Source organism: Poromitra crassiceps (assembly GCF_964638095.1).
Source record: "Poromitra crassiceps genome assembly, chromosome: 17".
NCBI lineage: Eukaryota > Metazoa > Chordata > Actinopteri > Beryciformes > Melamphaidae > Poromitra > Poromitra crassiceps.
This window is the reverse complement of record NC_139635.1, coordinates 12,608,915-12,635,174: the sequence shown is the minus strand read 5'-3', so window position 1 is coordinate 12,635,174 and position 26,260 is coordinate 12,608,915.

The following is a 26,260-nucleotide window of genomic DNA, read 5'->3' as shown; positions in this document are numbered from 1 at the left end:
TGCAGGTGATCTGGATTTGGATGGAGCGAGCCTCAGAGCTGCAGTAGCTATGAGTGAAAGGGGTAAGCCCATCCTGTGCGCCAAGGGTTCAAGGCTAAGAGTGGTCATGGAGGAGGACCCGGAGGGTCCGTTTCCGGACAGGCTGAGAAGCAGAGCCAACTCAGCGTCGCCCTCAGGGGTGAGACCTAGGGTCAGAGGTGAGGACGAGTATAGGAAGTTCATGATGGTAAAGGGGGCCATCAGGCCCCAGAGGCTCTGTGAGAGTCTGAGAGACTACCTCTGTGACACCTGGGATCTGGTGCAGGGAGCAACTGACTCGGACGAGGTGAGGAGAGAGTGGGTGGAAAAGTTGATGCAGGTGGATATCCCCTCTCAGACTACAGCAGAGCAATACGTCAAGGGTATTTCACTCAGCATGGGTGAGGATGAGGGTAGACGAGTACGGCGGTTAGGGAGGGGGATTGGGCCCCCCCGAACCTAGCCGCCAACAGGCGGCGGCGGACCTGCGAAGGTCTGAGGGCACGTTAAATCACTCTATAGTGCTGGGGAGAGGACTGAAGGGCCCCCGTGTCTAGAAGTATGAATGAACATACTGCCGTGGTACCGTCTAGTCGGCGTGTTTGTCGCATGTAGGTGGGCAACACGTGGTACGTGGATGACAGTCCACACCTAGCAGAGTGGGCTTCTGTGATAGGAGTCACTTTGTGAACAGGCGAGGCAGATGAAAACGGTTAAAGTTTCTATACCCATAGCAAAGTGGGATAGAGATCAGACCGTCGGTTTCCAACCGGGTGGCCAATCACCACCACGGGATCCACCTTAGAGGTGGGTTGGCGATCGCTATCGATCTGGGTCATCTGCCGGTTGGGTTGCAGATGGCAGTAAGACCATGTTGGACTGTATGTCAATATGGCCGCCGCGCTCAGCTCAATGTACAGTCAGGCCACTACAAGCCAAAAGCGAATGAGTTAGTAGGCGAGTCGTGCTCCTGTGATCGGGGTTTTTGAAAAGAAAACACCGGGAAGCAGGAGACTGAAGATGGCTAGGTGGGGTTGTCGAGGCAGCACACTTGAGTCAGCTTCAGTGGAACGGGGTCTAGCCTGGGACTGCACCCTGGGAGAGGGAGGTCTAAAAGACTCAAGCGGGAGAGACAAGTTGCAGAGAGGGGCCAAGTTAATGTCCCTTTGGGAGAGTTTGGTGCGCTGCACCACCCGGACGGCCCAACAAAAGCTCATTTTCCTCAAAGAGGTGACGAATGGAGTAGATGGAGGTTCAATTCTCCAGGTGTTGCATCAGGATGACCACACCCCGGAAGTGATCCAACAGAGGGTGATGGATTTTGACTTGTTGAAAGGAAGCATCGGGGAAAGACAGGAGCAGGGCACCGGAGGTAAGCAAAGCTCTGGGAGTCTGGGTTAGTAAGGAGGAGTATCAAGTACTCACAACGGGGGAGAAGGAGGTAGGGAAAAAATGAAATAAAAATCTACACCCTGAAATAAGATGGGTTTATAAGGAATTGGTTTGGGAATGGGTTAAAGGGGCTAAGAGAGAAACAGGTGGCACTTCAAGGGAACAGGAGTAAAATCGCTGAATTATATATAAATATGGAGTTAGGAGTGGTACATCAGAAGGCGCATACGGCGCAGGGGGTGCACTGGGAGGGCAACGCGGAGGTCGACCGCTTTGTCCAAGCACGGAGAGTGACAATCGTGGGGTCTGGTGAGTGGGAACAGACTGAAAAACAGTTGTTCCAGAAGAGTGTGTAGATGAGGTCACGCGTGCAGTTCATGAAAACATTGAGCACGCAGGGGGGACACCTACACTAGTGAGTTGGTGGAGTCGGAACTCTTTATATCGGGACAGCATGTGAGACAGGTCCTGCAGGGTAGTATGGTGTGCGGGGAGTGGGATCCCGGATCATAAAAGACGCAGGACGGAAGGCCTATAGAGATTTGAGAGCGATACCTTGGGGGTCTGTCTGCATGGACAGGGATGGACCTCTGGGGATTACAGGCTAGAGGAGGATAGAGCAGTACTTGAGGAGATAGACGGATTCAAGATCCGGGTACTTGTGGTGAAGCCTGTAGCGCTCTTGGAGTCCCTGGAGAGCTCCAGACGGACAGTGGGAGTCATTGTGAGACTGTCGTTGTTGACCGGTGGTGTCAGTAGAGCACCATGGCGGTGACGTTGGGGGCCGTTCTGAAATACAGAACCAGGGGAGGTAGGCCGTCTCCCGCACAGGAGTTTTACGGGAGACCGTATGTGACCACGGAGGCAGGGAGGAAGGAGGACGAATCATTGTTCAATCCTGACTCAGGCTATCCTTTCTCCGTGGGTTTAGACGTCTGGATCCAGGGGGGGGGGGGGGGGGTTTGGAGCCATCCCTCAAGGCACATCTGATATGTCGCGACGGAGGTCAGGGTATAGGGAGAGACGGAGTGGGTCAGAGGTCATGCTGCAGCGGCCGCCGTCTCCTCCTGCCCCATGGAGAGATCGCTCCTGGGGGATACGCCCTTATCCTCCTGCTGGGAGGAGGGGGCGTGTGAGCTCTGAGGAGCGAGGAGTTGTTGAGAGGGTGGTACGGTCTTGTGTTGTGGCGACCACCCCACGTTCTCCCACGGGACGGCCCCCGTCTCCCGGCTCCTCCGAATCCAGTTTCTGCAGGCCAGCGGGCCCGGGCGTGGAGACCACCTCACGGTCTCCCATGGAAGCACCCCCGTCTCCCTGCTCTTCCGTGTCCAGCTTCTGCACGCTTCTCCTACGGTCCCCCACGCTGGGTCTGACTCCCACGACGCCTGCGTCTGGGTCATCGCAGGGGGAAGTTACCGCACCGGGGTGCTCTCTGTCATTGATGAACTATGGTCCTACTCCCGTGTCTCCACCTGAGGTGATGGCCGACTCATCTACGACGTCAGAGGCGACTGGGTCCGGAGCCCTGGATCGGTTGGGATGGACGTCAGTTGAGGATGGGAGTGGTTTGAGATACATTGTAGAAGGTTATGAGGGGTTGTTGAAATGGTTGTGCTACATTAGGAGGCTAAGACGTGGGGTGGAAGATGAGGCATTGTGAGCTGTGGGTGAGGGCAGGATAATCATTAAACATGTGAGGCATTAGAGGCGGACTATTTTAGGCATAAGGGCGCTAAGGAATTTTAAGTTTAAAAGTGTTATACTATGTAAGGTTTATCAGTAATTTAGAGTATTTTGAGTGTGCAAAGTTTTAATCAATGGTATTTAACATGGAGTATCCAGAGACCCCATTCAGGCACGTTTAATTATATAAAAGAGGAGCAATTGAGTGTTCGAAGGAGTCAGTAGGTGGGTTTGAGGCGAGTGGTCACTCCGTGGAGAGGGTGTGAAAATGGGTACGGTGCGCCCACATCTCCTCGAACCACACAGGGACTTTGGATCATATATCCTACAAGCCAACGTGCACATTCAGCGGAGGAGTGATGTTATCTGGGACAAAATAGCTGGGTGTTGCTCAAAGAGCAGGGCCGAATGGCATGAAAAAAGAAGAAGTTAGAGGTTATTGCATTATGATGTTGTAATTCAGTAATTATAAAGTTTATGATCAGGTTTGGTTTATGTGTTTAAGATGGTAGGCTATGTGAGGGGTTAATGATCAATAATCAGTAATCAATTATATCTGTTGTGATTTGTGATAACATGACTGAGCATTTAGAAGGCACATTCAGACACAAGGTAATGCAAAGTCATCAATGTGTTTTATATAAGAGGGGGAAAAGAGGAAGTGGGACAGGTGCTGTGTGTGGCAATGTGCACGCATCCGGCACGCATCCTGTTCGGAAGAGGAAGTAGAACAGGTGCATGATTGAGATAAGCCATGCTGTGGGTGGCACTGTGCACGCATCCGGCACGTATCCGGCACTCATCCTGTTCGGAAGCGAGTCAGGGGAAAATGAGGAAGTAGTGGTGAGATAGGATATTGGTTAAGGGAAATGATTTGGCGGAAATTTATTATAAAAGACAGGATAAATCATCAGTCGGGGTCTTCACGTCCCTATGCGGGCAGATGCTATTTCCGATTGAACCACGAACCAATCCACGGACCAGCCAGCCAGCCTCAGCCAGCGAGAGCGAACCCTGACCGAGACACAGTTTGATTCTAACGGTAGGAAACATTTCTAACCCAGGTATAGGATGTAGTCCGTATTTGGAAACCATCTGTGGTTAGCACAGATGTACCGTTAGATGGGTTTCGGGCCGATGTTTCTCTCTGCCGCAGGAAAGGAAGTGGGTTTTTAACTGTTAAACGATATTATCTGCCTGTTGGTTAGCGGCTGGAAGGAAGTTTGATGTGTGTAAGCGGTGTTGAGCGCGCTATGGTTAGCGAAGCCGTTTTGTCGAAAAACAGGAAATATAGGATATAAGGGGGAAAAGATAATTTAATTTAGGAAATTACAATTTGTAATAAATATTGTCCAATAAATTGCCTAAAATAAGGTAGTTTATTATAAGATATATAATTAGAATCATAGTTGGCATTTAAAAAGTTCTGTTTCATGCCGGCACACCGCACTTTTAATGTGTCATGCACTGTCATCTATGGAAAAGGGTTTAAATGAATTTCCTCTTTTAAAGTAAAGGCATTTATATAATATACATTTATAGAGGAATAGATTGTAGTTGTAAAAGGTTTTGAAATAGTTCTGTTTCATGCCGGCACACCGCACTTTTAATGTGTCATGCACTGTCATCTATGGAAAAGGGTTTAAATGAATTTCCTCTTTTAAAGTAAAGGCATTTATATAATATACATTTATAGAGGAATAGATTGTATTGGTTAAAAGTTTAGAAATAAATCTGTTTCATACCCACACTCCTTGTTATAGAATGGGGCATTGTTATTTTCAAAGGGACATGCATTGTCTGTTATGCTAAAACCCTCTAAATGAATTTTCCCATGCGAAATGAAAGCATTTATATAAACTACATCTATAGGGGAATATATTCCATTTGTTAAAAGTTTGGAAATAAATCGGTTTCATACCTGCACACAGGCGTTTGAGAGTGAATACATGTACTGTGAATGATTAGAGGTTCTATGACAGCATTTTATTCTGGGAACTGCTGTAATGGAATTCATCTAGCAGGATTGTTTCAAGTCCTGGATAACAATACCTGTTGATTTGTTATGAAGTATTATTAGAAGTGTTATATTTACGTAAAGAGAGAGAAAGCATTTCCTCTTTGGTAAGGAACTGGGGGCACTTGAACCGTTGCAAACCACAGCATGTCTACACGCGCAGGAACTGATGATAGAGTCAGACTAAAAGAAAAAGTCTTTGTGAATCATAGTACTTATGCTTTTAATGCATAGTTGACGACTTAACATCGGATGAGAAGATGATTCATTGGGGAATGAAGGTTAATGGGTGTTTATTTAAAATTAGTTCAGAATATGAGTGAGTTGCTTTTTCCTTCTGAATGACAAGTGAAGCAACCTTCCCCTTTTCACTAGCCGACAGCTATAATTAGGTGGCAGGAAGTCACAGTGAAGCAACGGGGAGATGACAGTAACCAATCGACCAACTGTAATGATACAACGTTTGTAGAGTGGTTTGAAATGCAATGCGTGGAGTAAGATATATTCTGATGTATGCATTTTAGTGGGCCGTGGGATCGAAATGAATACGAAGTGTTATGTAATTCAAATGTGAAATATATGCTGTTTCAGTCTGAATTGAAATGTTAGTCTAGTATGAAGAAGCAATGATATTCAATAAGTTTGAGGGGCTCATGGTGAGAGATTGACGATGGCCGGTGCCCTGTGTATTAGAAGGCGCAGACCGGCCATAATAGTAATAATACCATTGACGATCTGTCCAGGACCTGGGAGACTGAGGATAAGTTATGTAGTGTTTTACATAATATAGAACACTTCACATGGGAGGCGAGTTCGAACCCTCGGGAAATACAAATGATTATTCCCCATATGGCGGAAATAAATTACTTCATTAAGGATACACCTGAACTGGACAGTTGGCACTCAGAGCGGATTGGGTTTCTCATTTGAAGTAAATACATGCATGATGGGTTATATAGCATGTTTATTAACATTCCATATGGAAGTTCTACAAGGCAGCATGTTATTCTGGGAACACTTGTACTGGAACTCACCTAGCTGGGAATTGGATAAGGCAGCATTTTAGTCTGGGAACAAATGTAAAGTGGTTTATCACGCTGAAGTGTACAGTAGCATATATCTGCGTTTTGAACCCGTTTAGGGAAGTCGGAGTAGATCTATTTTTAGAGGAGTAAGAAACCAACGGTTTGAGGGCCGCTCAACAGGCTGGTGTTTGACACTCATTTCACACCATGAGGGGATTATAACGGAACATAGCCTATAGGGAGCAGGTGACATTTAAGAGAAATACAGTTTAGTTATTTATTTTTATCTCAGCCAGATCATTTAAGGTCTGGAACAATAAGATCTGGTAGAAGCGTTACTTTGAACAAGAAGTGTTAGACTTGGATAGGGGAGAGAAAACACTTCCTCTTTTCACTGCATGAAGCAACAGGTTAACAGTGTCCTGACTGAGCTATTATTAGAATGGGTGCAGAAGGCCACATGCAGCCACAATCAACTGATGCTGAAAGTTACAGTAGCTGATTACAGTAGCTACGAGTCCAACCAGGTTAATTAATATTAAAGTGGATCACCACGCCAGGAGTATTTGTGCTTGAATAAAAAGGGTTTATTCAAGTTAAGGTTAAAAAAGATGATTTGTGTTATTATGTTGTGTTTAAATGTATGCCATGTGAATGTGTGATAATTGTATTGAGATTGTATTTGTGCTGTGCTACGCTATATGCTCTAATTAAAAAGCAACTATTTTGCGCCAATCTGATGTCATCTCTCTTATTTGAACGAAGGTCCATCTATTAAGGAATAGTAGACTCTTCTCGTGATGTAAAAATACTAGGAACATTTGGTTTAGCCTGACGGGTCACGTCTTTTAAGGTTACTCTGGAGGCCTTTTGTAATGACAAGCTTAAACGACCACTTGGCAGGGAAGGTGTATTAAAACATCGTCAGGTTAAGCGAGAATTGTCATCTCAAGGGGAAAACTTTAACACGACCTTAACCAGTGCAGATTAACACATAGTTAGAATTAATTCCAACACCCACAACATCAGTCAAGTGCTAGAGAGAGCCACCGTTAACTTGAGTGATCTCCCCAAGGGGGCGTAGGCCACTGCTTCCGAAGGGGGGAAATACAGCAGGTCGGACTCAAGGATTTTAGAAGGTGGTTAGCAGTTGGACGAATCTCTCTACCCCGCGGGTTACTAGTGAGCTAGGCATTTTATACCGTAGCAGATGTCCATAAGAAAAATGACCAGCGGATAGGCTAGCTATAGAAGAAAGAGGTGTAACTCGCGTCGATATGCTGTACGGCATATCGAGCATTATTAACAGAAGTCAACTTTTATGCTTATGGCAACTGCTCCCCCATCAGCCTAACTGCTCTCCCATTAGTCAACTGCTCCCCATTAGCGTCTGGGGGGAGGTTAGGTTTAGGCGTGGGGGGTGGGAGAGGTTAGGTTTAGGGTCTGGGGGAGGTTAGGTTTAGGCATGGGGTGGGAGAGGTTAGGGTTAGGGTTAGGGTCTGGGAGAGGTTAGCTCCTCCAGACCCTAATGGGTGAGCAGTTAGGCTAACGGGGGAGCAGTTAGGCTAATGGGGGAGCAGTTGCCATAAGCGTCAAAGATTACTTCCATGGGTTTGCATTGAGTTTAGTCGGAAAGCCCAAGTCGTTTCATGTGTCGCTCAAGGGTACCATGTTAGTAACAAGCGACGCACAAGGGACGGGACAAAGCGTCAATATGCTACGCGCTCGGAGTGAGAACGGGTTGACGTGGCGCATACACAACACTGAGATGTCGAGCCCTTCTCAGTTCTCAGAGTTCATCACCACCACCAGGTCTAGACTCACGGCTTCACTATCCCCTTCATAATTACAATGATGTCAGCATGACGTCACGATAATGTTGTGATGGAGTCTAATCGCCAAAGATTTTGAACATTTCATAATTATTGAACAATTCATAATCATTGTTCATTCATAATCATTGTTCACATGTAATTAAATCATTGCTTGTGTTAACAAATCATTGTTAACACATTGAGTGCCACAGCGCTTCAGTAAAATTGTCTGGAGCCTGTGCCAGATTCACTTCCATTCAGTTGAAAACAGCTATAGAATTTTTTCTATTAGGGCTATATTGACAGGGCTGGACTTTAATGAAACATTGAACACTCCTGCTTCTTCCAAAGAAGAAATTTTGTTTCTAGACAGTTCCATTATGAAATGACAGCCTCTGAAAAAAGTGCACTTTCAAGGGTTTTCTGCCGTTTTTTTTTACTTTTCAAGATATAGTCACTTTTATGAATACCTTTTGCACTCTAATTTCGAGCACATTCACTGACTCTGGCTGGTGTTTTCTGATGTGGTGGCGTGGTGTGGTTTCTGTGCAGCCTGCGTGCCCCCCCCCCCCCCCCCCCCTCTCCCCCCCCCCCCCCCCCCCCCCCCTCTCCACCTCTGAGCTGCGGGCTCCTCCCCACACGCACAGAGTCTGTTTCACAGACTCCGTTTTTGCCCCGGACGGATCCCAGCGCGCAACAAGGAAATGCCAAACGCGACTGAACGAAAAGGTTTGGCCGTTCGGCTTCGGATGCTGGCTTTCTGGCAGGGAATCGTGTGGAGATAGATAGAAGCAGAAGAGCTCAGTTGTGGGCGCGGATGCAGCCGAGTCAACTGTCCGCTGCAGACAGAGCAATCTATACGGCTCTGGCTGAAGCATGCATCGGTTTCCCCTTTGATCACGTCTTTCCCTGCTTTCTCCTGCACAAAGTAAAGGATCTGAGGTGGGTGGCGCAGCTCCCGTGTCGATGTTTAAGGTGGCGCCGTGTGATCCCTTGAAGGGATTCATGCTCACTGGCTAGGTACGACCTTAAACAGCAGAATTATGGAATAATATGAATTATGATTTTAGGACGTCCACAGACGTCCTTGGCACTCCTCGTTACATTTTTTTAGGACGTCCAGAGACGTCCTTGGCACTCAATGTGTTAACTACATTCAGATATAGGGCCCTATTCTCCCACAAGCCTTCGGCGCTAAAACGGGCCTTAAACGCAAAAAAACGTGCCTTGCGCCTGTTTTGGGACGATATCAATATGGCTTTAAGCTGCCAAATGCGCTTTAGGTCGAATGGGCGTGGCGCAGTCCCAGAATGGGCCAAAGTGGGCGTGTCGGCGCTAAATACCGGCGTACTGCTATCTTCCGACCTGGCGTACATTTAGCGCTTTGCGCTTTTGAAAACCAGGCCTATTCAGAGTGCGCCAGTTGCGCGGAGCGCTCCCCTCTGGCTCTCTCCCTCCCCTCTGGCTCTCTCCTCTGTCAGCCTTCTCTGTGTCACTCTCTCCCTCTCTCCTCAGTCTGCCAGGCACAATACCGACTGTCTCTGACTCCCTCGCTCAGAGTCCCATAGAAAAAATAAGCTGTAAATTCACTGCAATGTGAATGCCCCAACATGCATTGTGCTTCTCCATTTCGCTACTAAATAGCAACCAAATGAGCCGAAAACCTATATTAAGGGAGGATCTAAATAATGTGTAATGGTAAGAGAACCTCCAATTGTAGAACATTTCAATATTGGACCAAATAAAACATCGAAATGAAAACACCACCCTATGTGAAACATATATGTCCTACTGGGGCTATAAATATCCCTTGTCGATTTAACGTGATTTAGATAAGTGACAGCGGAACGCGCTTCGGAAGCTTCTACTGTCATCTGCTATACTGTGATGTCCGCTCCAATAACTTGGCCCTACTCCACATTTAGTTTTACAATAAAAACACATTTATGCAATGACTTTACATAATGTAGGCTATATTTATGTGCATCATCCTTCCTGCAGCAGGCGAGAGAAAATGATATCTTTCTGGACAAACTTTCACCAATCTAATAGGCTATATTTTTCTAGCTGATGCGTTTAGAACATTATTTTCATTTTGATCTTGCTATAGTGTAGCGTTTTTACATGCTTGCAGTATTTAAACTGCAGTTATATTGGTTTGAGAAGCATCATAATATGGAATAATAGCCGATATATGGAGACAGACGGGATGAAGGGAGGTTGGGGGGGGGGGGGGATCAGAGGCTTGGGTTTCGTCTGGTTTTGCTGGACCACTGGAATGGAGCTTAAAAGGCAAGCATGCGATTCGTTTATTGCACTTATTCAATGAACTGACGGTGCATAATTTTACGCTTAAAAGGCGTGGTTGTAATGGTTGAGGCTGCGTCTAGCGCCAAGACCAAGATATCAAGTGCGCTGGTCCACGCCCACTGATTTGCGCTGCGCCAGGCGCTCAGCCTAGAAACAGCGCCGATGCAACGATAGGGGCCATAGTCTTTCCTGATTGAAGTACTGTAGCCTACATACATGACCGTCTTTTAGCAGAGACTCTTCACCAAACCATGACACACACCATGGCTAGACCGTCATGCATAAAACCTCTTTCACCGTTTTTTGAAAGTCTGCATCAGTCAGTCGCAAGTCTTTGCACACAAGTCTCGAGTCAAGTCCCAAGTCAAGACAGGCAAGTCTCGAGTCAACTCACAAGTCAACACTCACAAGTCCCAAGTCAAGTCCAAGTCATACACTTTTAGTTTCGAGTCTTAAACAAGTCATAATGTGCTCTTCACCAAATGTACTGCTATTTTAACAAGAGTAATTAAATTTACACAAGTCATGAATGCTTTAAAATTTGTATTTTTTTTAAACAAGTTTGTTGACATTGCACTTTCATAGTTTCATACTTTCAGTCATTATGTTTTATGTTGAAATTAAATAAAAATATGAATGTCAAAATATATATAATGCACAGTGCACACAGTAGCTAAAAAAGAAAGAAAATCGTCTCACGGATGAGACAACGTTCACTGCAGCACTGAAACATACTTCACTTTACTGAACTAGTGTCAAGTCAGTCAGAATGTAAGTAGGTCACCAGCTTGACCTCTTTCAAAATAAAACCCTTGTTGTAACGTTACATTAATTTTAATTGTGAGTAATTCTTTACAGCCACAGTTTCACTCCATATGTAATCCTAACATCTACATTTTGATACAAGGTTTGCTGCTTCGTTTGTTGAAACACACCTTTCTCCTCCAACATGCATCAGTAAGGCTTTTTACTTGTTTAAATTACATTATTTTGAAGGTTTTAACCGGAAGTTTCAATTTCCTTTTGGCTGGCCTGACAGCCGTGGGATAAGGGTAAAGAGATAGCCCCCGCAGCTGCAGAGAAACTGAATGGGTCTACAAAAACAGGCTCACCGCAAAACCGGTTTTATTCTTATGCAAATAACAAGATGCATGTAAACACAATGGGCAATTGGGCAGTTGTAATTAGCGATGCTCACTGTACCCTACGTTCATTGCAAAAAGGCTGCGCTCAGCTCAATGAGAACAGTTAGCGATTGCATGGTGAATTTCCTCCGTGGTGTCTGTATTGATTGTCCCATCTTGCGAACGGCAGGTTTGCTGTAGCGACTAGCGAGTGGATTATTAGTGTCTTTAATCTTTGGGTTTGGAGGAAGGTATCAAGTCTTTTCAAGTCTAAAGGCTCAAGTCCAAGTCAAGCCACGAGTCATTGGTGTTCAAGTCCAAGTCGAGTTGCAAGTCTTCGTTGATTTTGTCAAGTCGAGTCCAAAGTCGTCCAATTTGTGACTCGAGTCTGACTCGAGTGCAAGTCATGTGACTCGAGTCCACACCTCTGCTATAAACCATCTGTGTCATTTCACATTTTACTGAAAAATGCTGCCACCAGATTAAAGAAAAGACTATGTGATGTTGACTGATGCTTTTTATGTAGCCTAATGTGCGTGACTGCGCCTTTGTTTTCCTTATTGGCTTTGTTAGATGGCTCTGTCCAGCAGCTAAAGTTAGCTCAACAACAAAATCCCTTTGGCTTAGCGTTATATGGGACTCCCGGCTAGCGCAGTTAGCTTAACGTTAGCGAGTTGTTTTTTGGAGTTAAATACACAATCCCTGGATGTTTCATTTTGGGTAAAGGGGTTTCCATTAGTTTATATAAGTGTACGCCAGCACTGTGAGTATAAAGAACTTTTGCGGAGCTGTTTGATCACAAGCCACAGACTGTACACAACACAGGAGCACGTTCAGTGAGAGGCTGATCCCACCCAGATGCAACACAGAGAGGCACAGGAAATCATTCCTGCCTGTGGCCATTGGACTCTTTACCGTCTCACTTAGAAGAGCACCTCGGAGACACCCGATAGGTTAACTGTGCCTTAGCTGAGCCACATGTAATGTGCAAGCTGACTTAATATAATTCCAGTGCAATAACTGCAATTTGACACGTACTGTACATTCTAATTTATTCTACTTTATTCTACTTACTCTACTTATTTTAGTTTACTATATTGCATTTTACTGACTGTTTACGTTTAGGGAGATACTGTGTGATACTGTGTTATGCTATGTGTGTTCTGAGTGCGAGCAGCTGTAACTTGTCCCAATTTCCCCCCGGGGATCATTAAAGTCTTTCTGATTCTGATTCTGATAAATGGCACAAGCAGTTTGTCTGCCAAGCGGACGAGCCTGACGTGTAGGCCACGCTACGAGCTAATACTAATGGTAACACTTGCTAACAAAAACAAGAAACATATCCGCTGCATCATCGCCAGCTTTGGTTTAACATAATGCCAGCTTAGAGGTTTCCCCTCCTCTTGGAACCTGTGTGGGACATGGATTCCAAATTACAATAGTGTTGTGATCTGAAACTGAAAAACAGCAACATACTGCCAGCAGCCATGTTTGGCAAGGCAGAGCTGCCGTCGCAGCTGTGATGTCACGAGGTGTGACAACAAAAACTCTGCTTCCAAGGCAAAAATAAAGCATGATTATCGGCTGATAATTTATCGGAAAAAGGTAATTATCGGAATAATAAATAATAACGCAAAATGGCGATATCGGCCGATAATTTATCGGTCCGATAATTATCGTGCATCCCTAGTTTACAGGTATGTACTCGGAGGTAGCACAATTTTGTGGGTGTGATTTCGCTTGTAGGGGGCGCTATAGCAATATTTCAAAATTTAAAATGGCATAACTTTGCAGTTGTAAATAATAGAAACACTATTGCTTGATTGTTGTTTTCCTTGGGCCAAGCCACATCTATCCACGGAGGGCCCGCCCATCTCCGCCCTTGTGTTTTGCCACCATTTATAATTTTCTCCAAAACTATTGCCATCTTAAGAGGTAAGGAGCTTCTTAAGGAGTTAAGAAGGCTCCAAAGAAGTGTTTCCCAAACGCCTTCTTAACAGAAGAGAGAGAAAAAAAAAGAAGGCTCTTAAGAAGCATCTTAAAGGGATAGTTCGGTTTGTTTGAAGTGGGGTCCTATCAGCTAGTTCGATACACTAACTTAATTAGGTACAGTGTTCAGGAGGCGGGGCGCATTGTGGAATGAGACCACGCACTCAGAGCAGCAGCCAAACCAGCCTTTTCTCTGTAAGTACGGGGGGTCAACAACTAAAACGTAATTTAGCCACCTAAAACAACGCCCACCTAAACAAATCGATATCTGTGTACATGCACGCTCTATTTTGACAATTTTCAGACACGTTTCATTCGGCACTGCTTTTTCTCCCAACCGTACAACTACCGTATTCCTCCGCTAAAAGCCTGCACAAAGCCGCAGCACTGGATTACTCCGCAGTTATTTGGGGGTATTTTATTTCTCCCGGTTTGTTAGTGAAGACACAACAAATAGAATACACAAATGAAAATATGAGTGATTTTGATAGCGAGGATGATATGCCATTCACCTTGGTGACAAGAGGATACAATTATGAACCAGAGAGAATACAGAAGAGGAACTTTTGCAGAGAGTGAACAGGCAGAAAGAGAGATGCGCCTGCTGCCTAAATGCCGGGGTGCCCTGCAGACCTTTTTCACGATTCCCAGGATAAATTGTGGAAAACGTCCCAGACCAGAGAGGCCAGGTGACTTGTTGTCTCTAAAGTAAGTCAGTGTTTTATCTCTCTTCTAAGCCTTCCTGTTTTGTAAACCGCAGCTCTGTGCTCTGTGCTGGCTTTTAGCGGAGGAATACGGTAGTTGTACGGTTGGGAGAAAAAGCAGTGCTGAATGAAACTGCTGTTTTGTGGAAAAGTAAAGCGCTGAAAATTGTCAAAATAGAGCGTGCATGTACACAAATATCGATTTGTTTAGGTGGGCGTTGTTTTAGGTGGCTAAATTACGTTTTAGTTGTTGACCCCCTGTACTTACAGAGAAAAGGCTGGTTTGGCTGCTGCTCTGAGTGCGCGGTCTCGTTCCACAATGTGCCCAGCCTCCTGAACACTGTACCTAATTAACTCATTGAGTGCCAGCCACTTTTGGAGAACGGACGCTCCCAGTGCCAGAGTTTCAGAGCTTTTTTCAGTGATTTCTCGAGGCCCACAGAATATTGTGTGATATTACTATGTAAACAATGAACACGCAAAAAGAACGATGAGACTCTTTTCTATCATCAGCAAAAACAGGTTTATTGATATCATTTTCCGTTCTTTAGTTATCAGCCGGAGAAGATAGCTTGATTTAACAAAAAAGAGCAGTTTTTTTTTAGAAGCTGAGATAATGGCTCTTTTGTGAAATTAAACATTTCAAACACATCACTGACTCTGAAGCTAATTTTCTGATGTAGTCACACCTCAAAAATAATTTCCTTCAATAAAACAGTAAAGGCCAGGGAATTTTGTTTGGCAGAATAATATTTTTAGCTGCAACCAGCAGCGCTGGCCCCTGCGTGCGCTGCTGGTTGCAGCTTCTTGCTGGTCTTTGCTGCTGGTGGGCATCGGATATTCTGGCTTGCGTTTGCCAACCCTGTCCTGCTGCCTGGGTCTGTCTGGGTCAGTGTTGTGTGCTGCTCTCATTGAGTGGCTGCTCTGCGTGCCCCCCCCCCCCCCCCCCACCTCGCCTCAACTGCACACTCCTCCTGTATGGGAGGTGGCTCTCTGCTGAGTTTGCTCTGACTGCACTGTGAGGGTGCGCGACATCCAGCTTTTTCCGCGTGTGTTTGTCACCGGCTACTACTGTATGCTTCCAGTTGAGAATAATAACGGCTGATCATGCGAATGGGCTGTCGCAGCAGTGGAGGAGCTCAATTGTGGGAGCAGATTGGCTGCTGCCTGCTGCAGGCACATCTAACGTTAAAACGCTTCATGCATATCGATGCATACGGATGCGATGCGATTTCCGTTTCCCCAACGACTTATTCTCTGTTTTTCTCTGCCTTTCTGTTAACCTGGAGAGCACTGTCGCCACCTAAGGGTTCTGTAAAATAGGTTATAGACCTCCAATAGCTACAATAGTTGTACAGGAGCTGCGGAAGGCTTTGATCGACGTCCCACCGTCAAAAAACGCATTGGACGTCGAAAGACGTCCGTGGCACTCTACGTCACTATTTAATTGGACGTCGAAAGACGTCCATGGCACTCAATGAGTTAAGTTAGTGTATCGAACTAGCTGATAGGACCCCACTTCAAACAAACCGAACTATCCCTTTAACTGGAGCTGTCCACCATCTCGATGTGAGAGGTCCTCTCCGGCCCACTAGATGGCACTCTGAGCCCACCAGTGGGCCACGAGTGGTTGAGAAACACTGTTGTAGAATAACCTAATCGTGGTCATGTTAAACAAGAACTTCTTCTATTAAACATTATTTATTTCAGACATGGACTGCAGTTCAAATTGCTTTATATACACAGCATACAATAAAATTGCGAGAAACACTACAGAATTTAAGCGACCTTGGGTTCTGTGAAAGGTGCTATATAAATCCACAACATTCTTATTATAAAAGGAATCCATTCTGATTAGAGGAATATAGCCTACGGTAAAACATTTAAAACACAAGTAACCATACATAGAGGGGAGATTTTCAAGTGTTCCCCAATTTTAAACACTAAAGGGTGCATGAAAGAAAGGAAAAAGGGAAAAACACAAGAGGAACAGTGGACACAAGTATCTCCTTTTGCCTGATGCGGCTGGATCTGCCAGTGTTTTGTCATTAAGAAGGTGTTAAGAATGCCCCAGACCCTTCTTACAAAACCTTCTTAACGAAAGATCATCTTAGCGCTAAGAAGCTTTTGGGAAACGCAGCCTTCTTAACGGAAGATAATTTTAGGCTAAGAAGCAATCGGGAAACGCGTTGGCTTCGTTGGCTTTTTACGGGAGCCTTGAGAAGGGTCAAAAAAGCTTCTTAGTGCTAAGAAGCTTTTGGGAAACGCATGCCTTCGTAATGAAGCAATTGGGAAACGCGTTTGCTTCTTAAGGGGGCCTTAAGAAGGGTTAAATTAGCTTCTTAGCGCTAAGAAGCTTTTGGGAAACCCAGCCAATGTCTGGACTGTTCTGCACATTTTTTGAAAGTCCACACCCTTTTCATATCATCGAGTTATACATTTTGGTGGATGGAGCCTATTTCACAAAAAAGTCCACTATAAACCATCAATCTGGGTTGTTTAGCTTAGAAAAATGCTTCCGCCAGATTAAAGACTACCTGATGTTGTTGACTGATGTTTTTTCTCTAAATGTGCACGTTGGTTAAGTTATTTTTCCCCCTAACTTTTGTAGTTATAGGATTATGAAAATACTAGGAATCGCTTCCTAGGGTGGAGACTCGGGTTGATGCACCATGACTGCAGGTATGGAAAGCGCCCGCTCCGCAGGCTCCCAAAATCATGACAGACAGACAGACAGACAGACAGACACTGCCCACCCACCTACATGCCATCGTGCAACGGCACCATCGGCTCCTACTACATCACAGTTGCTCGACTGACATCACAATTGCTCAAGGGCCATCACTGATGACATCACAATCGTGACATACACTGCCACAGACACCGCCGCCACAGACACCACCCACTTCAGCCTATTCTAACTGATAAATATGATCATGTTTACTTCTCTCTCTCTCTGCTTGTGTGCATGTCTGCTTTGACACAGACTGTAAACGTTTATGTTTAGCCTATCAGAAAGTCAGTTATCTATTTGTAGGCTTCAACTCCCATTATTTCACTCTATTGTCTTTGTGCCCTGGCATGTGGCCTTGTCCTGGGAAACGGTAATTTTTGAAGTAAATCCATAGCCAGAACTAATGTGGCGGAACCAAAGTTACTTCCACGTTTTCCTGAGGTGCATGTGCTGTGTGCAGTGATCAGACTTCCTGGTATGTATTTACTTCGAAAATGACCGTTTCCCATAAAGTTGGATGAATTATTTCATCGCGTGTTGAGTGCACGAGTCACAACATGTGCATGTGAGTCTTTCTGGTGCTGTTGGAATGTGTAATTTTTGTGACTGAATAGGCAGCTGTACTGTATAGTCTATTGCCATTGTAGTGCTCACTAGCAGGAGGGTGAAACACACTTTCTAAAGCACGCACAGGGAAGAGAAAAGCATCTACATTCAGTTTGACTCTAGGGAATATGGCAAATAGGCGAATCTCCATATATGTTGACGTATCCCTTTAACAGCTGATAACAGCATCAGGTTTGTGTTTTCAGTTCAGTTCAGGACTCATTTCATCAGAATCTGACAAGTCCTTTACTTCAGGTTTCACCAACAGAGGCAGTGAGCATAAAAATAAATAACTATCTCAGAGGAGAGAAAGTGGAGCTGAATGTTTCTCAGCTGGTTTCAAAAACCACATCAGCAGGAAAATGCGAGAACATATTATTTTCTCTGACATTAATGTGCATGTGAAGCAGAATTTAAAATTTAAATGGTCTGTTGATCCTGACCTGAGAGTCTCCAGTCTACAGTGTGGACTCCCCAGTCCAGCCGAGAGCATCCTCAGCCCTAAATCTTGTAGGTCGTTGTTATTCAGGTCCAGCTCTGTCAGACTAGAGGACTGGGAGCTGAGAACTGAGGCCAGAGCTTCACAGCTTTTCTCTGACAGCTGGCAGACACTCAGCCTGAAGGACAAGAAGACATGTGTAAATGTTATTCTGTTATATATTTATATATATTTTATATTTTATGTCAGTATTGTATTATTTCTACTGACTGTATAATGAGGCTAACTGACCCTTATATTTAAAGCCCCCCTCCAGTCAGTTTTTCCTACCTGTATAACTGTATATCTGCTTTTCACGCTTGCGCCCCGGTTTACGTGCCGTAACGCCGTGTCTATGCTATCGTTGGAAGAGTGCAGACAGCCATTTTGTTTTTTCCGTCTTTTTCCGCCTCTATGCAGCTGCGGATGTGCCATATGCTAAACCAGGTGTGGCTGCGCTTAATCCTCACGTTTGAAAAAAGACGTCTGAAAAGCACGTCTTAGCACAAAAATACCCCACTGCGCTTGAGCACACCATTACTCTCCGTGCTGTGCAACGCAATGCAGGGGAAATCCTTGGATATGTCATTACACATGGATGTCCCATTCAAATACAAAAACCAGGAGATCAAATTCTGCTGGTAATATTGCGGAACAGCAGATTATTCAGTGAAGCAATCAACTAGTATTCCCTGAAAAACTATTATCAGCTGTAAAGAGCCACAAACATGGTGCTGATATTGTTTCTCTACCCCTCTCTCTCCCTCTCTATCTCTCTCCGAAACCTCACACACGCACAACATACTGCATCGCCCAGATTAATTAATAACCAATGCTATAATTATTAGCCTACTATAATATTAGTCTACAATCCCCCCCTTTGAGTAGCCTACAATCATCTATCAGCATGTCACTCACTCACCCTCGCTCTCAGTGAAAATAAATAAATTCTACTGAAACAAATTATCCCCAACCAGACCTGTCAGGTTTTCTGTGGAAACACAAACAGGAACAAATAGGCTACAAAGAGGGGTTAATGGGAAATGAATTGAGAAAGCTTGGACGTTGTAGCCTACTTGCAATATTATTGTCAATCAAATGTCCCTGTTTCCCCATGCAAACACATTTCTATTTTCCAGTCAACCAAATAACCCGAATTGCATCAATTAAAAGCTGCAAATCACAGATGTTTTTAACAGGTATCTGATGCGATGATTGTTGTGAGATGTCCAAATTACGCATGGAGAGAATTACAGCATGCATCGTGTAAACTGTATTAAAGGGAATGTGAGACAGGAATGCGATTGGTTTGATTGATGTAATGCCCAGGCATTGACAGGCCACACCAGTGAATAATGCAGGTGGTTAAGACCGCCCAAATCCCGTTTGCGTCGCGCACAGCCCCGCAAGCAAAATTACGTCATGATAACGTTGTGATGACGTCTTTCAGTGACGTAAAGGACGTGGCCAAATCACAGCCGGTTTGGGGATGATTTAGACGTCTACGTGGGAACGTCAAGCTGACGTCGAAATATGACCATTACCATGAATGGGCATGTTCACTTATTCTGCTATGTACACAGTGTATATTCAGCAGCTTTCTACATAAAGCTATAATTATGTCCAGATTAACAATTTATGCTACATCTTCAAAAAATATAATACTGCCATGAGTGGGATTTGAACTCACCGGCCGGCTATTCTACGACTACGCTATCTGTTCACTGAAACATTCCGCTGTATGTTGGATAATAAGTAATATAGCCTACCGTTTCAAAACATGGATCCCTTGTTCTTTTTATACCGGTATAACATCCATGGAGTCGGGACAGTTTTAATAAAACGAATGCAAATTTAATTCAAACCTTAATCTGGAAGAATCATTGAGGGTTCCTCTCAAAAGTGTCACCACCAGCCTATAACGTTTGTTTACCCAGTGCTCCTGCACACACAGGCTATACGAGACACGAATATAGCCTATACCGTAGGATTATGGCAGAAACTTGTTTTTTATTTAAAACGTTGGCGTCAAGTCTTTGTGGATCGCACAACCCCGAAACACATTAACGCCACCCAATGCTACAGCATGCAACTTCCAATTCAAATGTATAGTTTACGCCCTGGCCCATAGCCAGGGTTTGAGAAATACCAAGGTCATTTTAGCGCGGCGTGGGGGGCCCGGGGGGGCTGTGCCCCCCGGATAGAAAATTTTGTCCATTTTAAAGTAAAATGCTTCAATCTGGTGCACTTTGAGAGCAAAATGAAGAGGCTAGATCTATAAAGAACTACATACATCATGTTAGATTAATATCCTCTTTACTGTGCTGTTGCCTTAAAATGATACAAAAAATAAATGTCTCCCCATATGATATAATTTATATTCTGCATACAGGTCACATGGCAGAATACTGCTCAATTAAATACAATGGCCCATCTACACAAACATCACTTACAGGGGAGTTACTTACCCATTCACTTCAATAGAACAAAAATTGGTGTGGAAAATACCGAGGTCATGACCTCGGTGTCCTCAATGGTAGCTACGGGCCTGTATTACGCCACGCAGTGTATTTTCTCTCTTTCAAAACAATCTGGCAACAGGATATGCAAGTGAGACAATTGCAGGATTCCCCCGCAATTCATCTTCTCATAGTCCCACCTCCACGAATAAACAGTTTGTTAATCAGCGCAGATTGTCCAGTGTCCACATGCAAGTGGTGATCACTCGGATTTTGGATAAAAAATAGCCCAGGCTGAGAAATACGTGATTGATTGCAACCATTTAGTTATCCTCATGGATATTTCAGTGGTGAGTGAAATTAGTTGGATAGTGACACAGTGATAATCTGGGCCAGATCTGACTCTTCATGATATGACTTGAGCTGGCCCCGATTGGGCTGTCTTGATTCGTCCGGGTCCGTCTGTGCTTGCTGGGAGGTGCCATTTTGCGGGGCACAGGGAATAGCAGATCCTCCAATTTGCACCTGCGCCTGGCGGTAAAGACGCGCAAGCGCTAAATTACCGATTTTGCCAAGATAGGGCCCTTGGTGTTCTATGAAAACATACATGAGTGCACGCTGTATAAACACACGTCAACATTTGTGCCAAAGAACTTAAATGTATAAGAACCGAAGGCTAATTAGGGCTTGTTACACTCATTATGCTACTGCAGCATAATGACTGCAGCGCTGTTCTCTCTTTGTCTCTTCTCTCTTTGTTCAACTCTTTGTCTGCGCCCAGAGCATAAATACTGGTAAACAGTTATAAACAGTCATGCCGCCATGACAGTCTCTGGAAAACATTAGTTTACAGCAATAGGGCCCTATATCTTGGTACAGGAGATATCCCCTGATTGCTCATGCCTTAAGGCAGGGAAGATTGCAGTCCGCCTTGTGCTAGTGTCCAGGTGTTATGCTGAATTTTGCACCCCCGCCCGGCAGCAGCTAAACGCATCGCCACCTCACGGGAGCATATTGTAATGATTTATACAGAAACATAACTGTTTAAAAATGATATAATTGTTTGGGTAGACGTGACCTTGGGTTGTGAGTTGGGTTGTTCTGCCTTCAGAGTAAAAGCAACAGGCAACAAATGGTTGTGCAGGGCAACAAATGGTTAGAGAAGTATAATAGTATTAAAAAATCGAATCGAAAATCTAATTTTGAGAGAAAAAATCGGAGATTTTTTTTTTGCTGATCCGAAAAATCCGTGATCCGTGGCTCAAAATCCGTCACACGATCCGATCCGTAGGTTTTCTGATCCGTGCCAGCCCTACTGGTTACCGAATTTAAGCAGCAGAATTTGATGTCCTGGAATGGCACGCCCAGGGCCGGCTCTAGTCATATTGGAGCCCTAGGCGAGACTTGATTTGGCGCCCCCCCCCCCTTCCCCTTCACACACACACACACGCGTACATATGTGAATCACCAGCATTTATTACTATTATTATTATCATAAAAAGATGTTGGTCGTTTGAAGCCAGATTTATAGGAATATCTCATTTTAAATTAACATTAGGATTAGATTGACTCCTTTTCTCACTCCCATGTCATCACCTGCTCTCCCTGCAGGGCTTGAAATTAACTTTTGATCACCAGTCAATATAGCTGCTAGATTTTAAAGTTACCAGCCAATTAGAATTTCCACTAGCCAAAATATTTTCTTGAAATAAACCAGAATAGGAGTGCCACTGGGTTAATATAAGTATCAGTAGAAAATATGTTATAGCATAATGAATCTATACATTACAGTATTTCACTGATAAATTGTGTGATTTCAAATTGTGTCAAAATGAAGAGATTTTTGTTTATTTATCCATTTATTTATTTTTTACATGTAAATTGGTAGCAGGAGTCACTGGTTACTCTGTTTATCCAGGCCTGACTTGTATACTTTATTTTTTTTATAAATAATTATGAGGGGGTGCCCCTTTTTCACTTATGCACGCACCAGGCCCCTAAACTGTCTGTGTACGTCTCTGGATAGCAGCCGCAGCAGCTTGTTACTTACTTGCACGTTGGTTTCTCCCACAATCTGCTCTGCTGTTTCACTCACGTCTTTTCTCTCCTCCTCCACCCCCCCCCCCCCCCCTCTCTCTCTCTCTCGCTCCCCTTCTCTGTCAATAGTCACAGTATCTGTAGGTTCTTCACAATAAAAATCGTCCGGGTGCTTTGTCAATGAGACTATGAGTTCGCCTGAATCAGCAGAAATGTTTCAAAACGGCTCCAGACTACTGAAAGCGACCACGATTAAACGCTAGTCTAGTAGATGTCAAACAGAAACAAAACTAAAAAAAGAGGGAAACTAAACTAAAGCAGCCTACAGCCTCTTAAAATGTATTTTCCTGGTTCACTTTTGATGGGGAGGAGAAGGCACTAAGGCAGGTGAAGTGACACTCACCACCACCTCCGACGTAGGCTACTCAGCTGCTGCACTGACGCTGTGTGTGACAAGCGGCTTGTCGGGATTCCCGCAATCCTGCGCCCAATTTCAGGCACTGATTGTGCAGAAAAGGTGGGGGCGCCTGGGCGCACACCAGCGATTTTAGTTTTTTGTTTGTTTGTTGTTTTGTGATGGCTACAGAGCGCCCTAGCCGAACTGGCGCCCCAGGCAGGAAACTGTTTCGCCTGTAGGGCGAGCCGGCCCTGGGCACGCCCGTGCGTAATGACGTTTATGCGCTGCGCAGCGCAGAGATTATGGTGCGCTCAAGCGCAGCGAGTATTTTAGGTCCTAAGAGGTGCTTTTCAAAGCTCTTAGTGCAAAGTAATTGCGCGCTGCTGACAATAGGATAATGGCATCTATCCCCACATTTTAGCGCTGAAATGCCTAGTTTGGCATGTGGCACGCATATGTCCAGTACAATTATAATGGGCATGCGCTTGTGCACACCCCCAATTTGCATTGCACGCGGCGTTAAACGAGCACAAATGCTAAATTACCGCTTTTGCGAAGGTAGGGCCCATAATATTGTTATCAACAACTAGACAACAGATATCAAAGCTGGTGGGCTTTATCGAAAGAGAGTGACTTGAACTGGTTAACAGGTCATTCACTGGTGTTTTATGCCACATAACTAATGTAGCTATGCCCACATAACTAACATAGCTAACAGCTAGCTAGAATGCCAGAGGTTAATACTAGCTATTTACTGTATACTGTACTGTATTATCTGTCTATCATGTGTCAGTCTTCAGACCAATATAATGTCTGACCTCATCACCCATTTTGACCAACAGCTTATTTGTTGGACTTTGAGCACACAATAAATACATTGGCTAACTGTGGCTCATCAACAGACCAGGTCATGACTCACCAACACATGAACTATCTTAAAAATGACAAAATACACTGGAGTGGGGCTTTAATCTCATTGTTGTATTATTTATACTGACAGACTGTATCATTGAGGCTAACTGACCTTATATTTAATGTCATTATTGTATTATTTCTACTGACAGACTGTATTGATGTGGCTAACTGACCCTTATATTTAATGTCATGATTGTATTATTTATACTGACTAACCAGCTAACTGGTGATCTGTATTTTGTTTGTTAGCTTGTTTGTTGTTTGTTAGCTTGTTTTTAATCTGGGTTGGGCTTCTAAATGTGTTTTAGCTCGGATTTTGGCACAAGGGATAGTAACATAATTGTCCTTAATGAATGTTATTTCTGCGGACAGACTATTGATGAGGATAACTGACCCTTATATTTGATGTCATCATTGTATTATACTGACAGACTGTATTGATGAGGCTAACTGACCCTTACATTTAATGTCATTATTGTATTATTTCTACTGACAGACTGTATTGATGACATTAACTATATTTAATGTCAATAATGTTTTATTTCTACTGACATACTGTATTGATGAAGCTAACTAACCCTTATATTTAATGTCATTATTGTATTATTTCTACTGACAGACTGTATTGATGAGGTTAACCAACCCTTATATTTAATGTCTTTATTGTATTATTTCTACTGACAGACTGTATTGATGAGGTTAACTAACCCTTATATTTAATGTCTTTATTGTATTATTTCTACTGACAGACTGTATTGATGAGGTCTAGAGCAGGTCCCAGTGTGTTTGCATGGTGCTGTATACTGAGCTGACTGGAGCACTAACACTGACAGGGAAACTGGTTAAAACTGGCTAAATCAACCAAATGGTGCATGCACTGTTACGCTGCACAACAGGCCATGAAATAAATACATAGATACATACATACACACATATAACATATACATAAAGTGGGTATAACTTTAAAAACAACAGAATTTAAATAATAATATAAATACAAATATGAGAAAGAAGATGAAGAAGGGACGAAACAGATTACACAAAATGACAGAAAAGCAAGTCAATAAATGTGTGTTTTTAATAGGGATGCACACAATTAATGGAAACTCGATTAATTGCTTGTTAAGGATTTACTCGAGCAAAGAAAAATTACTCGATCAAAACAAAACATAAAAGCAACGTGCATTAGATGGTGTTTTCAAATCATTTTTCAATGATCCTCCAGAGGGCACAATTATATCACTGTAACAGACTGTTCAGCGTCTATGCGAGGCTCTGTGTTTGTCCCCTCGAGAGTTACCGTACAATAGGAAGTGGGGGACTTTGTTGTTGACCACAGAGGCAGTTGCAGTTGCAGTTGTTGTTAACACATTCACTGCCAACAGTTTTTCCAATACAGTAGGTAGCTTCTGCCAAGCGTTTTTTTGAGGATTCTGGCTCATCTTTCAAGAGCCGAGGATTATTTTCTGCTAGGACTTTGTGAACACAAAATATCTCAAAAGAACTAATAGAATGTGTACTTTCTCTGTCTAAAAGAGTTAGTTTTTATCATGTTCTGTTATGTAGGCATTAGCAGTTGAATACACCATGGTTTCAGCGTCTGAGAAGGAAAGCTGAGATAAATGCCTTTTTGTGAAATTCGATAGAACAGGCAGAACAGTCACTTTAACCATTTATTTTTGGCATCAGTGAGACATCAGACATCTAAACAATAGTTCTGAACAGTAATTTCCTCCAATATAGGAGCACCCCCACCCCCCTCTCCTTCAAACTCCTCCCTCCGTGGGTGTGTCTCTGGTGGCTCTGCAGCGTGTGTCACATGCGAGTCTCTGCTGCCTGTCTGTGCTGCTTGGCGGCCGCTCGTCGGGCGAGTCTGGATCGGGCTCATTCGTTTCTGGGGTTTCGGTTGTGAGCTGGGATGAAGCTGCGTGCGATTCTGGCCTTTCTGCTGCGTGTTTCAAAGTGTGTTGCACCCAGAGTCTATTTTTGGAATCCCCCACCGTTGTGCGCCAGCTCCCAGCGCGAAAGCGTTTTCGCCAAACCATTTTCATGAGAATGGTTTCCTCACGCTTTTTCCTGCTGTTTTTGCTCGGCTTTCTCTAGTCTGGAGAGCACTGTCACCACTTAGTGGGTCGGTAAAATAGGTTATACACATTCAATAGCTCCCATATTTTTATAGGAGATGTAAAAGGGTTTGATCCACGTCCCAATTTCTTTTTTTTTACGAGTTAACTCGTCGACGGCAGTCAACCGTTGTTGTTTTTTTGACGAGTTAACTCGTCGACGGCAGTGAATGTGTTAAAGGCTAGGCGCTAACTGAGAATAAATGTGGAAACGTGTTATAACCTTACGTGTAAGTAATAGGCGGACCCGAACACTCGGCTACATCACTATAGCCCTTTTCAGACAAGTCATAAGATAAATTGGCTCGCCTGGAGTCTCACCTGGGGCCTGTACTACGAATGTTGTATAAGAAGATCCAGGATCTGTCCCTTGATCTGGTTTGTCTAAACCAGATCAGCTCGATTGTAGTTAACTTGGACTACGAACGTCGATTG